The following is a 15,431-nucleotide window of genomic DNA, read 5'->3' on the forward strand; positions in this document are numbered from 1 at the left end:
AACTGAGAAGGGCCTCAGAAACGGGACCTTATTTCAGGATATAAGAGTGGGTATCAGTTTTATCGGAGGTTTCATCAGTGAAGTAGAATGCCAATATTTTATTATTTTGCTCTGAAAATCGGTGGCTCAGGAATTTTATAACTAAAAGTCATTGCAGCATACTATATATAATATTTGCTAAACATGTAATCTGGAAACATGCGAAGTAAGGCACCACTAAACAGTTAAGGATATTGGAAAATGGCAACTAATTTTCTTTATCTAATTCTGCTCTAAATTCCCCTCTAAAAAGCTAACCTATCCTTGCATACTTAAAAAGCAATGTATTAATATTTAGCTTCCAGAAGCTAATTTGGCTGTTATGTGAAGCTATAAAATTCTGTGGCAACATAAGAGATAAATATAAATAGCAAACCACACATCTAGAGTGCTTACCTCCTGTGTGTATACATATATGGGCACACATGAGAGAAAACACACACACACGTGCATACAAATTATGCTACTAATAATTCGGAGTTTCGAAATGAATAAGTAATTAAGTAATTCTTTAAAAATATTTTGGTAAAAAAAATCACTGTAGAATATGTATTTTAAGTATTAAAGTAAAGGCCAGGTACAGTGGCACACACCTATAACTCTAGCAATTAGAAGGCCCAGGTAGGAGGACTGTTTCAGGTCAGAAGTTTGAGACCATCCCAGATGACAGAGTGAGACTCCGTTCCTCAAAAAAAAAAAAAAAAAAAAACCGCTGTACATGGTGACCCATGACTACAGTTGCAAATATTTAGGAGGATAAAGAAGGAAGATTGCTTAAGCCCAGGAGTTTGAGGCTGCAGTGAGCTGTGATTACACCAGGGCACTCTAGCCTGAGTGTGGAATGGGATACTGTGTCTAAAAAAATTTAAAAATTTGCAGTTACCAACTTTTCAAATTACAGATTTTATTTGAAATGAGTAGTAATTCTCCAAAATAATTATTTAAGTGAATTATAATTGTGACAATTAACCCAAGCATCAGAACAGATAACTACTAACAAAAAAAGCAATATCACTTCTGAAATAAGTCTGAAAGGCAAAATAATTTTCATGGAAAATGAAGACAGTATCCAATTCAATTAAGGAAGGAGAGGAACAATAAATTATGTCTGCCAAAAGATGTGAAATTAATTGCAAAGCTAGGAGTAACCAGAGACTCTTTTAATATTAATGTCTTCCAGAACATAAAGTATATACTACCACTGAAGAAGGGGAAAAAAAAAAATAGCGGAATCAACAAATACTTTGGTAAAAGAACAATTTTGTGTGTTCAATGATAATCAAATTGAGAATCAGATTTTATACAGACAATAGGTGTGACATTGCCCAGTTATTTTAGTTAAATAATTTTGGAAATGGTGGGAAATTTCATCTGAATGAAAGAAAATAAAGTTCATAAAATTTTCTGAAAATCAAAGCAACTAAATTTTTTCCTACTATGAATTATATATTAGAAAAAAGCAATTTAATTCTAAGTTTCTCTTTTCTAAAGTAGTTATCAAAAAACTTACAAACCAGTAACTGGACATAGGTAAGTCCATTCAACTCTTACACCAGCAATACAATTATTACCTGATCACATCACAAAAAAATTGAAATTAAATAGAAAAATATATAGTGAAAATAAGCATGTTGACTCCTAAATATCTTCAGAATTTAGTATTAAGTGGTTTTTCTGTTTGTTTGATTTTGATTTTTGTTTGTTTCTCATGGATACTTTTTTCTTTTCCAAGTTGCAGTGTGGTATTTATCCTCCATTTTAAAATTTCTTAGCCACGTGGTAGAAGACCAATAAGTTCATGTGGCAAATTAGCCCTAGAAATCAGTTTGGAATATAGAGAAATTTCTTACTGTGATAGCCTACATTTATTTTCTTCTTGTAAATGAGGCTCATTCACTTTTTTGTGGGGGGAGGTTCAGAGTCTCACTCTTTGTCTCTTGCACTGGAGTGCAACGGCATACTCATGGCCACTGCAGCCTCGATCTGCTGGGCTCAGGTGATCCTTATGCCCCAACCTTCCAAGTAGCTGGAACTACAGATGTACACCAACATGCGTGGCTAGTTTTTGTGATTTATTGTAGAGATGAGAGCTCACCAAGTTTCCAAGGCTGGTCTCGAACTCCCAGGCTCAGGCAATCCTCTCACCTAGGCCTACCAAAGTGCTGGGATTACAGACTGAGCCACTGCGCCTAATCAATGAGGTTCATTCTTAAAGTCACATGTAAAGTATCTCAGTCCAACATTACTTGTTTAACACACTTCTACATTAGTCATTCATGAGATCCTGTTTCTCTGTTTAAAATATATGTATATATGAGCATGTATATATATACATATTTATATATATTTATGTATAAATGTAAATTTGAAATTAACTCTCACTGGAATAAGCAACACGTAATATAAATAGCATGTTCAATTTATTCTTTTCTTTCTCCCTTCATACTTTCCTCCCTGCTCCTTCCCTCTTTTCTTCCTTCTGTCCTTATTATTTTTAGTTTGAGTCTCATTATGTTGCCCAGACTGAAGTGCAGTGGCATGATCAGGACCTTGACCTGCTGGGTTTAGGCAATCCTTCCGCCTCAGCCTTCCACGTAGCTGGAACCACAGGCGTGCACACCATGTCTGGCTAACTTTTTGATTTACTGTAGAGACAAAGTCTCACCAAGTTGCCCAGACTGATTCCGACCTCCAGGGCTCAGACAAACAGTCCTCTTGTCTCTGCCTCCCGAAGTGCTGAGAAAACATGCTTGAGCCACTGTGTCCAGCCCATTTTATCACTTTTGACTACCTTCTGGTTTGAGGGTTTTTTTTTTTTCAGATGATGAGCTGTAAAAGTGCTAATAAATGAGACATTTATACTTCCTTTTTTTTTTTTTTGAGTTGGAGTCTCACTCTGCAGCCTCGACCTGCTGGGCTCCGGCGATCCTTCTGCCTCAGCCTTCCAAGTAACCGGAATTACAGGCGCGCACTACCACACCCGGCTAATTTTTTGATTTATTGTAGAGATGAGGTCTCGCTGCCCAGGCGGGTCTCAAACCCACGGGCTCAGGCAATCCATTCACCTCAGCCTCCCAAGGGCGCGGGATTACAGACTGAGGACACTTATTCTTTAAGGTAGTATGTTCCATCCACTAATGTGCCTACATAGCCACCAAATAGCCATTAACAGTCTTAAGAAAGTGTAAATGATATATATTTCATTTCTAGTATTTTACAATTATTCAAGATAATTTTTTAAAATGCCATTTGAATTTGAATTTATACACGATTCATGCTTTACTCAAAGTAATTTGAATATGAATAAAAAATAAGCCTAATGGCAACAAAATAGTTTATATGGAAAAATCAACAATATAATTACCTGAGATATGAAACAGGATGCTAAAATGCATCATTAAAATGGCAACAAACAATAGAAACTATCATCTTCTCAGTTCACTTCTTTAAGATAACATAAAGAACAACCTTTTTTTTACATGCATATTTTTCTTGATAATATTTGTAATGTTCCAGGAATGTTAATCATTCACTCAATTAATTTAACACAAAAAGCAATCAGGAATATTGTCCCTAGAAGAAGTGATAATCATTAAATACTATTTATATTGCACATATCACTGAAATCTAACAATATGATTTTTATAGTAACACATTTTTATCTATTAAATTGGTTAGTATCTCCTATATACAGCCATATGACAAATATGTCTCAAAGGCTGATGAAAGAAAAAGTTTTTCTGAAACTGATAAACTTTGTTTTATCAGAAATAAAAATTATTTGATTTTTGACTTGTTTCACAGGAATTCCAAGGCTATAGTTTGGGCTCAACTACAATAACTTTTCTTGGAGTATATTTTCTGCTTTAATAAGAGTGAAGCTTTGCGATGAATATAACAAATCATTTTTCTCAAAATAATAGAGGATAGCAAGTTACAGTTTTTATCTTCTATGGAGAGAAGGAGGGCGGAGATGAAGTTGAACCTAAGCAGGGAAGTAAAAGGCAGCCCTCTCTAGGTTGGATGTCTGGGTGGTGTGGTGAGTTGATCTTTGTGTCCTTCAGAGCCTACTGGCCCAATACAGCTGGATATGATTGGGAGGTGGGAGAATTCATGGCATCGTTGTTGCTGGCCTGGAAGTCCTGTTGAACCATAAGACCTATACTATCCTCACCAATTGTTAAGCTGAAAGAGACCACTGTCTCTACATACTAGTTGAGACACAGGAAGATGGGGGTGGTATACCTACCCCCATGAGTCTTCCAGTTCAGTGACTGTACGGGAGCACCCAGAGTCACTTCATTAATGTGAAAGTGATATAGACACACATTTTATGGTACTGTATTCATCCACATTATTGTGGGAGTTTACACATTTTTCCCTCTTCTCACCTCTCCACTATTAATCTTTCACTTTGGTCTTGTATTTCTATTTTTAAAATTTTCAGTTGTTTTTTCATCTGTATCTTTTACTGTAAAGCTTGAAAATCTTAAGGAAATAGGTCTTGTCTAAATTCAGATATGGTAAGTTTAACAATCTGGAATTTTATACTAATCAAAGACCTCGTGGAAGATGAAAAGGAGAAAATCCATGTGAAGTCGACATAATAGGTACTCAGCAAATTATAATTAAGGCTATTGTTTTCTAAATAAAGTTAAAATCATATCGATTTGTGAAAAATTAAACACAGATTGAACGAGTTCAGCTAATTAAGACAGATAATTCCTAGTAAGAATATACATCAGAGCAGCAGTAGGATACCATTCAAAGAAAATACTAGTTGATATACTACATACTGTATCTGTGTGCATTTGGCAAGAAATTTTTAGATGCTTGTTGAAATATTATAGAAATAGTCTCAGACTGTCACCATGTTTGTCTTAGATGTTATATTTTTTTAAATTTTTAAAATTGTTTTTACTTGTTCAAAAAAAGGATGGAGATGTCTAAAACAATGATGATATTAGAGTGAAGAAGGATTTTGTTTTGTCAGCAATAGAGATTTTCCAAGAAAGATGGATGGATGCCCACCCCCGATGCCTGACTTTGTAACTGCTTGTGCTGTTTATTTCCTCTCATTCATTTTGCATCCGTGTTAAGCTTGCATCTGTTTATGTTACTTGTCTATTATTCATCTACATGATAACTGCTCAGCAGTCGTTACTTCCTTTCATATCTTTTCTGCATCTTTTGTTTCCATGGGTTGTTTTGGCAATAAAACCAAGAAAAGGGTACAAAGCTTATATATATATAAAGGTGCCATTGGTATATCATGTTTTACAGCCCCAAGAATGTTATTGTTGATTTCAAAAAGTTTTTTTAAATGTTAAAATGTATTCAGCAAAGTTTAAAGCTCATAGGTATGATAAATTTGAAAATTTGAGAGAATGGAATTTTAAAAGTGCTTTCTGAAACAGCTCACTATTGTTTGATCTTTACATGGCAGTCTGCCTCATGCAATTTTTGGTTTACTGTACATTTTAACACCAAAATTTCAAGCAGTGAAGTCATAGTAACTCCTTACATTTATATAGCACTTCATAATTTTATTGTGTGTTTACTCATTCATTATGTCCTCTAATCTTTCTAGGTAGATAGTTAGCATCTTCATTTTAAGGATAGAATAAAAACAGAATAACTATGTGAAATGATGTGATAAGGTCAAAAGGTCAATGGATCTCTGAACCTAGACTAGAATCTGCATTTGCTTGGTACCTACCCAGCCTGGTGTGGGCCAGAAGGATCCTCACAATATAAAGTTGCTCCAGACTTCCTGTGGGCCTAAGGGGTAAAATATGATTTGGGGATCTTAGGTGATGTAAGCATAGCTTTGTGTGTGATTTTAAACCATTATTATGTCTCCAACCTCCAAATGACCCTACTGATAATTAAGGTTTACTACCCGAGGACCTAAAAGTGTTACGTTTTGTCTCAAAGGGTTCATGGATTTTTTTGAAGTGCTTCTTGTATACCCCAAAATAAAAACTTCAACTTCATGTGATTACCTGTATTACTTCTGTATGATTCCTGTTTCCTTAACAGCCGCTAGAAATAAGTTTTGTTAAAAACATTAAAGCGTGAGGAAGGGAGAAGGTAACACAGTAGAGATACACATATGTTCTATACTTTCTCTCACCAGTTACACATTATCAATACATACATGCCTGTTAACCAGAAAATACTTTCCCCCCCAAGAGATTTTTGTTTCTTTTTTTTGAGTTGGAGTCTCACTCGGTCGCCCAGACTGGAGTGCAGTGGCCGCTCCCGGCCACCGCAGCCTCGACCTGCTGGGCTCCGGCAATCCTTCTGCCTCAGCCTTCCGAGTAGCCGGAATTACAGGCATGCGCTAACACGCCCGGCTGATTTTTTGATCTGTTGTAGAGATGAGGTCTCGCTACCCAGGCGGGTCTCGAACCTGCGGGCTCAGGCAATCCACTCACCTCAGTCTCCCAAAGGCTCGGGATTACAGGCTGAGCCACCGAGCCCGGCTGAGATTTTATTATCTCTACTTACTAAATTATTTCCCCATCCTCCATCCCACTGATGTAAAAGAACCACCAAGCAATCCACCAAAACCTAGGTTCCATGTAAAATAATTTTTCTTTGGTAACTACATAGTCTTTGTGAAAAATCAGAAATTTAATGACTCGTTTGGTTTGCACCCCAAACAAGCAAGAGGTGTCAGTGTTTAAGCAATTGCTTAATTATTCTTAAAGTTCTTGTCTTTGGAGTACTTATGCTGTCATTAAATGATGATTTTATTTTGGCCTGTACCATCCATGATTCTCCTAAGAAACCTAAGTGTGTAGCTTCTTATCATTATTGGAGTTGTCTTTGTCACCACAGTGTAAGATGACTTTTAAGGAAAAAGGAACTACCTTCCTCTTCTTATCTCCTCAATCAGAAATGTCAGAAAGTGCCCCCTTATCTTTTGTTCCTTCCCCAAAAGAAAGATCTTCTGTGAAAAGGCTTAGTTTCTGCCATTTATGTCTCCTATTTACTTACAGCAATAAAGAGAAAAAGCAAACAGCTAGAAGCAGCTACCATCCTGTTCTTCTTTGCTGCCTTTCAGTTACTGAGTAATTAACCCTTAATAAACTGAATGACATAAATGGTTACAGTTTAGAAAGATGAATAGAGGAAGTTGCTATGAAAACATATAAATTATATTTAAACAGCAGAGACGTCTCTGTAAAATTCTATGTGTCCCTTATTGAATTTGTAGCATCTGTGAGATAATCATTTCACAAGCCCTTTTCTCTAGGTCTCTTTCAAGTAACTGAGGTCATTGATATGTCCCTAATGCCAATTCAACTTCGTCCTCCTTTTTGACTCTCATTCGTAAATGCCTACTAGTGCTTGGAAACTCAAGCATCATCAAGAAATGGTCTAAAAGTGACTTAAATTATTTTCCAGACTAAAGTAAGCATTTCAGAGCTTACATTTATGGCACTTTTTATCTAACCTAGCCCATGGGCTTCTAAAGAAAGTGCTCATTATTATTGTTACAAATTACAATATTAATAATCAATAGTGTGCATAGTATAAAAGAAAAAAGCATGTAACATAAAAATAACCAGCAGCTCAATATTCCTCAGTTGTTGAAACATACAATTTCTTCTATCTAAAATTTTTACTTTGGTATTTTCTTTCATGGCCACTGCTAATTCTACAAAGGTTATCAAAATTCTGAGTCATTTTGACCATTTGAAAAAAGGGTAATATAATGTAATTAAACATATACTATGTTCTTAAAAGCAAATCTTACAGTTTAGCACAAAATTGACATATATGTAATATCTTTTAGCACTTACATGCTTCATAAAATTGTCCTTAAGAAATACACTGACTTTTAAGCAGCTTATAAACACTTAAGAAGAAACATTGCAAATGAAGAGGCATTTTTTTAATTAATTGAATTTGAAAATGTTTTGTTATAATTGGTTGACTTTTACCTGAAAGTAGGAAAGCAAAGTAAAATAAACAAGTAAGATTTATTTGCTTGAATCCCAGAGAATGTACAAATATATCGTGTGAACATTTATATGGACACAAGTACAGAAAGAAGAACATTGGAGATATAGTATGCAAAGTGCAGGAGAAAATATTAAGAAAAAAGTTTTCAAATACTGCAAGATGACTGCAAATTAATGATTAAATTATTTTGTAAAATCTTGCTATAAATTATTTCTAGAAACAACAAATATGACTAATTGGGATAATAAGACACATTGTGTTAGAAAGTATATAATATAAATGACCTGCATTAACTTACATATTTCAACACATCTATATTAAATTCTTTGGTCCATATTTTTTAGGCAGATGATGGCTGCAGAAACCTTAGCAGATTTCATATGAATCTGTCAGTCGCTGACCTCCCTGCAGGCTGACATAATTTCCTTCACAGAAACCAGTCTCCGATGGTTACCAATCTTGATCTCTTCCAGTAAGGATGAGTTCTCTTTGAATTACTGGAGCAAGGTGTATGCTAGGATGGATAAATCAACCAAACCGAACAGCCTTACAGGGCAAAGAAGCAGTAGGGCACCTGTCCTTACATTGTCCTGAAAGTGACCTCAAGTATGACTTTCTTCGAGGTAAGAGGTAATTCTGTCTCTACTTTGGCTTAGCTTATATCAGTCGCAGTAAAGGTCACAGATCCTGACAGCTTTCTGTGCTTGAGAATCAGATTACTGTTTGTCTGAGAAGAAGCGGAGAGCGGCGAGACCCGCTTCTCTTAGGAATCTAGGTCAGAATTCATTCAGTAATGCCACCCAGGCCCTTCAAAGCAATATCTTACATTGTAGAAATACTTTGAGCAAATCCTGATGGTTGTTCATAAATTATATTACAACCTAAAGGGAGAAAAAGTTATTCTGTCCCTTTTTTTTGACTTCAGCTTTTCAGAAGGTAAGTCATAAATTTTAATTGGTGACCTCAGAGCAAAGTCATAGTTCTTAAATTCAGCTCTACCCTTCATAACCTCCAAGTCAATAATAATAACTGAAGATGATGTTAGTGATTCTAAATTTGATAGAAATGTCTGCAACAGGTAATATACAAGAACCACATCCAAATATATGAAACTGTTTTTTTTTTTAAGTACATAAAGCCTTCTGCCTTCTGAGTGTTTATGAAATGTTGTAAATCTTTGGAATTTGGACTTTATGTAAATAGGAAGCATAAGCACATTTGTTAGCAGAGGTGATGGCATGAAGTTTGGAGACTGGAAAAGGATGAGACAATCATATTTTAAAAAGCAATTTCTGACATTAAATGTAAATGAAGGAAAAATCTATGAGTGAAAGCAGTAAGCCGATTTTTAGGTAATTTTCCTTTCCTCAAACAAAAAAGAGAGGTGGAAAAAAAAAAGAAAAAGACTAAATTAGAAATTGCTTATTGCTCTGAAGCTGTATAAAGGTTGCCAAAGTTGTGCCCAATGCCTAATAAAGTGTGGGAATCAGGTGTGACAGTTGTCTAGAAACCATTGCTAGTGTAGATGGACTTCCCATTTTCTTCAAGGGTCGAGAAAGTCAGAGAGGTGAATATATGATAGAAACTGGTGGTGAGAAGTAAGAAATACAGAGTCATTAAAAGTTACTAGAACCATGTAGATCATAATGTGTTAGTATTTAATAATGAATAACTAACTCAAATATCCTGATTATCTTTAAAAATCAATGTGATATGCTGCATCCACCTATTTGAAATACAGGAACCATACCGTTATATCCTGCTTATTTTATGGTATTTTACTTGCCAAAACAAATATATTTGAGAATATCTCTTTTAAAATACTTAATTCAGGAATAAAAACATTCCATTTGGATTATCACGCAAATACACTGGCATCTGATAAATAAAAACATCTCCTCTTAATATCACTACTATTCTCTCAAGACTGAGAACTCAAGTCATTTTTTTTTTTACTGTAGTCCCTCCCTCCAATTAGTCTACAATACAGTCAAGTCTTCCTTCAAAATCATCCTCACTCTGTCCTTTTTATTCCTACACCATTATTATAACTTGAAACTAAATTGGGATCCATGATAACTTATCTCTAATCCTATCTTTGCTATTTGATATTGGTGAAATAATCTAACTTTATTTAATTACATAATTGAAGATCTCTAAATCTAAATTTCTATTATTGATATTTTCCTTATAAAAATAAACTCCTATGGGAGTTCTCAGAGAAAGAGAAAAAGAGGGAGGGTATCAATTTACCTTCCAGGCGCTTATTGTCACATAAGGAAAACAAGGTGGCTTCTAGCAAAATTATTAAGGGAGACATAAATAGGAGACAGAAAATGGACTAGGTCTTCAACAATGAGCAGAATTTAGCAAGGTAAAGGAGAGGGCAGTAAGACTGAATTTACCCACCACCACTGTTGTTGCTAAAAGTTTTCTCAAAATTAAGTGTTTTATAAAATCATTTAGCACAATGTCACTGTTATAGACTGAGTATTTATTTCCTTCCCAAATTCATATATTGAAACCAAATTCCCAATGTGATGATATTAGAAGATAGGGCCTTTGAGAAGTGATTAGTTCATAAGGGTAGAGCCTTCATGAATGGTATTGGTGTCCTTACAAAAGAGATGCCAGAGAGTTTCCTTGCTGCTTTCACAATGTGAGGGCACAGAGAAAAGACAGCTGTGGATGAACCAGAAAGTGGGCCCTTACTAGACAATAAATATGCCACTGACTCGATCTTAGACTTCCCAGCCTTCAGAACAGTGAGAAGTAAATTTCTATTGTCTATAATTCACCCAATCTTTGGAATTTTTGTATAACAACTCAAATAATCTAAGACAATAATTTAGTTCTGACAACTCTTATTACCCCATTACTCGTATTAATATCTCATGTGTGGACACAGAAACCTGTATAAAGTAATGTTTGAATAGAAGGAGGAATGAAATTCACGAAGATTTCATAGTGTAGTATCCCAAAATTTAAAATGAATATAGCCTTCAGATATACCACATTTTTTTATGTTAGGAAAATATATATACATATGTACACACACACACACACACACACACACACACACACACACACACACACGCACACACACTGTGTTAAATTTGGCAAATAACTAGAGAAAAGACTACTGGCTTAAATATATGTCCCATTCAAAAGTTTAATAAAGTTCTAAAACTTAATTATGTTTATTTAGCAGTAATGTCAGATAAGGAAGATACACATGTTAATGCAAATGATTAAACAGAAATACAGAAAATTTATTTAAGTTAATATACCCTGTTGATAAAAAGACTCAAAAACCAGAAGAGGGAAGTTGGGCAAGCCAGATAAGCATAGGAAAAAAAGTATTACAGAGGAAGATCCTTGTCCCCAAGTGGCCTTCAACAATCAAGCATTGTGATTTCTTTGGCAAGATTAATGGTACAATGAGTGAGTGCCTCAAACTATATTAACTGAGGAACAAGTTACCAAAAAATTAATAACTTTTCCTCCATTTGACATGACTTCATGAAAAAAATGCTAGCTACATTAAAGGAAAATTATAATTATCTGACAATTCTTTCAAATTGTAAATAAGAAGGGAAATTTCAATTATAAATTGAATTTCTATATAGAAAGGAAACTTCTGGAAGGGACATATCTTAACTGGTTTGTCTGTAATGTTCATGAAGGCTTCAGCCATCCCATGGAACTCCATATAATACTTCTTTTTTTGAGTTGGAGTCTCACTCCATCGCCCAGACTGGAGTGCAGCGGCCGCTCCCGGCCACCGCAGCCTCGACCTGCTGGGCTCCGGCGATCCTTCCGCCTCAGCCTTCCCAGTAGCTGGAACTACAGGTGTGTGCTACCACGCCCGGCTGATTTTTGATTTATTGTAGAGATGAGGTCTCGCCAATTTACCCAGGCGGGTCTTGAACCTGCGGGCTGAGGCAATTCACTCACCTCAGCCTCCCAAAGCGCAGGATTACAGGCGGAGCCACCGAGTACGGCTAATACTTCTTGAATGGATTTTCTGTATCTATATACTACATAAAATAAAGCCTAAGCATAATGGCTAATAATTTTGGAGTGCAAGATGTTGCTGTTAAGTGCTTCACACCTAATCTTTACAATAGCCTTATATCATGCCTTTTAAAATTAATTTCATAGCCAAGGCCCTGAGACACAGAAATGTCAAGTACCTTGCCCAATATCACACAGCTGGTTAGCAGAGGAGCCAAAAATCAAAGGAAGATGATTTAGCTTCTGAACTAACATTCTTTTTTTTTTTTTAATTTTTGTTGTAAAGATGTGGGGTATAATTCAGGGTTAGGTATACAAACATTGATTATGCAGGTACCCCTGTTAATGAGGTATGTCCCTCCCTCCCCTAGCAGTTTCCCTCAACTGCCAATCACACACCCTCCTCCCACACCAACAGTTTCCCATTACTGCCAATCGCTTCCTTAAAGCATTATAATTGTTCAAGGTCCTCTTATGAGTGAGAACATATGGAACTCTGTTCTTTGTTTCTGTGATAAATCACTGAGTATGATCGACTCCAAATCCATCCAGGTTGCTGCAAAGTCCATATATCTGAACTCACGTTCTTAATTACTATGGCAAACTGCTCATCAGATTGTGCTGAAGATGCTTAAATAAATCGTCTGTGCTGAGAATGGCACATAATTCACCACAAACTATGTAACAAATTACAAAGAATACATTCAGTAGGTTTTAAAATAATAATCAATTTTTTGGGGGGGCTAAGAAGTTCTGGGTAATGTTAGCAAATGTGACTCGGGGATTAGTCCCCAGAGTTGCTTTTTCCCTTTGTTTTACTGAGGAACAACTGGCAAGTAAAAATGGTGTATATGTAAAGGGTACAATATGATGTTTTCATATACATATAAAACGTTAAATGATTACCACAATCTATCTAATTAATATATCATCTCTTTAGCAAATTTCAAGTGCACCAAACACTATTATTCTGCAATATATACTGTATATTGGATCTTCAGATTATATTCATCCTGCATAACTGAAACTTCAAATTGTAGGGGTTTTTTTCCTATTTCTGCAAAAAATACCATTGAAATTTGGATAAAGATTGCATTGAATTTGTAGATAGTTTTGGGTGGTATGGGCATTTTAGCAATATCAATTACTTCAGTGCATGAACATGAATAGCTTTTCATTTATTCATTTATTCTTCAGTTTCTTTCATCAGTGCTTTATAGTTTTCATGGTATAAATCTTTCACATCTTTGGCTAACATTTTCCTAATTATTTTTTGTTTTATGATATTTTAAATAGATTGCTTCTTTGTTTTCTTTTTCTGATAGTCTCTTGTTAGTGTATATTTATATAGTATTTATAATATAGTGTTAGTATATTGCTAAAGTTTTTGCATCTATGCTCATTAGGAATACTGACCTGTAATTTATTTTTCTTGTAGTGTCCTGATCTGGCTTTGATGTCAGGGTAATATAGGATTTGCAAAATGGAAGTGGTCCATCTTTAGTTTTTTGGAAGAGTTTGATAAAAATTGGCATTCATTCTTTTTAGTTTAGTAAAATTTACCAGCAAAGACATCAGTTTCTGTGCTTTGCTTTGTTAGAAGATTTTGATTACTGATTCTATCTCTTTACTCATTATTGGTCCGTTAAAATATTGTACTGCTTTATAATTTAGTCTTGGTTGTATGTTTCTAGGAATTTATCCATTTTTTTTAGGAACCCAATTTGTTGACATATAACTTTTCATGATAGCCTCTTATGAACCTTTGAACTTTTGTGGTAACAGCTGTAATGTCCTCCTTTCATTTGTGATTTGATTTATGTGTGTATTTTCTTTTTTATCTTACTCTAGAAGTGTGTACATTTTCTTTATTTTTTCAAAAAATCAACTCATAATTTCATTGATCTTTTCAATTGTCTTTCTAGTGTCAATTTCATTTATTTGTGCTCAGACTTTTTTTTAAAAAAGAACTTTGGGTTCTTATTTTTCTAGTTTCTTAAGGTGTAGCATCAGATTGTTTGAAAACTTTCTTTTTTTTTTTCTAAGAACAAAAAGATATGGATGTACTTTTTCAATTTGTATGTATGTACTATTATTTTTGTTTTTTTTTTCAAGACCACATCTTGCTATGATGTCCAGACTGATCTCAAATTCCTGGGCTCAAGCAGTTCTCCTACTTCGGTCTTCTAAAATTCTAGAATTACAGATATGAGCCACCTCACCCTGCCCTTTTTTCTTAATGTAAGTATTTATCACTATAAACTTGCATGTTAGAACTACTTTTGCTCTATGACATGAGTATTGTATGCTTTGTATCCATTTTAATTTCCTTTTTGATTTATTCTTTTACACAATGGTTGATCAGAAGCATATGGCTTAATTTCCTTATATTTTTGTTTTCCAATTTTTCTCATGTCACTGATTTTTAGTTTCATACCATTGTGGTCAGAAAATGTATTTAATATGTTGTCAGTCTTCTTAAAAACATTAAAACTTGTTTTGTGAACTAACATATGATATATCCTGGAGAATATTCCTATCACTTGAAAGCAGTGGGCATTCAACTGTGTTGGATGAGATGTTCTGTATATGTCTTTTATGTCCATTTGGTCAATAGCGTTGTTCAAGTCCACTGTTTCCTTATTGATTTTTCTGTCTGTATGATCAGTGTTGAAAGTGGGGTGTTGAAGGTTCCTACTGTTATTGCTTCCTTCAGTTCAGTTGTTTTTTATATTTAGTTACTCCAATGTTAGGTGCATATATATGTACAATATTTATATTCTCTTGATTAATTGACTTTTAAAAATTATATAATGTCTTTTGCCTCTCGAGACAGTTTTCTACCGAACATCTGTTTTGTCTGATGTAAGTAGAGACACCTCTTCTCATTTTTTGGTTCTCATTTGCAGGATATATCTTTTTACTTCTCTTAACTTTCTTTTTTTTTTTTTTTTTTGAGTTGGAGTCTCACTCTGTCACCCAGACTGGAGTGCAGTGGCCGCTCCCGGCCACCATAGCCTCGACCTGCTGGGCTCTGGCATTCCTTCCGCCTCAGCCTTCCAAGTAGCCGGAATTACAGGCATGCACTACCACGCCCGGCTGATTTTTTGATTTATTGTAGAGATGAGGTCTCGCTGCCCAGGCAGGTCTCGAACCCGCGGGCTCGGGCAATCCACTCACCTCAGCCTCCCAGAGGCGCGGGATTACAGGCTGAGCCACCGAGCCCGGCCTTCTCTTAACTTTCAACCCATGTCTGTCGTTAAATATAAGTGAGTCTTCTGTAGGTTGTATATAGTTGGATATTGTATTTTTATTCATTGAGAAATACTATATCTTTTAATCGAAGACTTTAATTTACTTAAACTTAAGTTATTTATTGCTAGGACAGGACTTACTAT

This window comes from Carlito syrichta, unplaced genomic scaffold (genome assembly GCF_000164805.1).
Source record: "Carlito syrichta isolate Samal-C Ts95f unplaced genomic scaffold, Tarsius_syrichta-2.0.1 Scaffold316272, whole genome shotgun sequence".
Classification (NCBI taxonomy): Eukaryota; Metazoa; Chordata; class Mammalia; order Primates; family Tarsiidae; genus Carlito; species Carlito syrichta.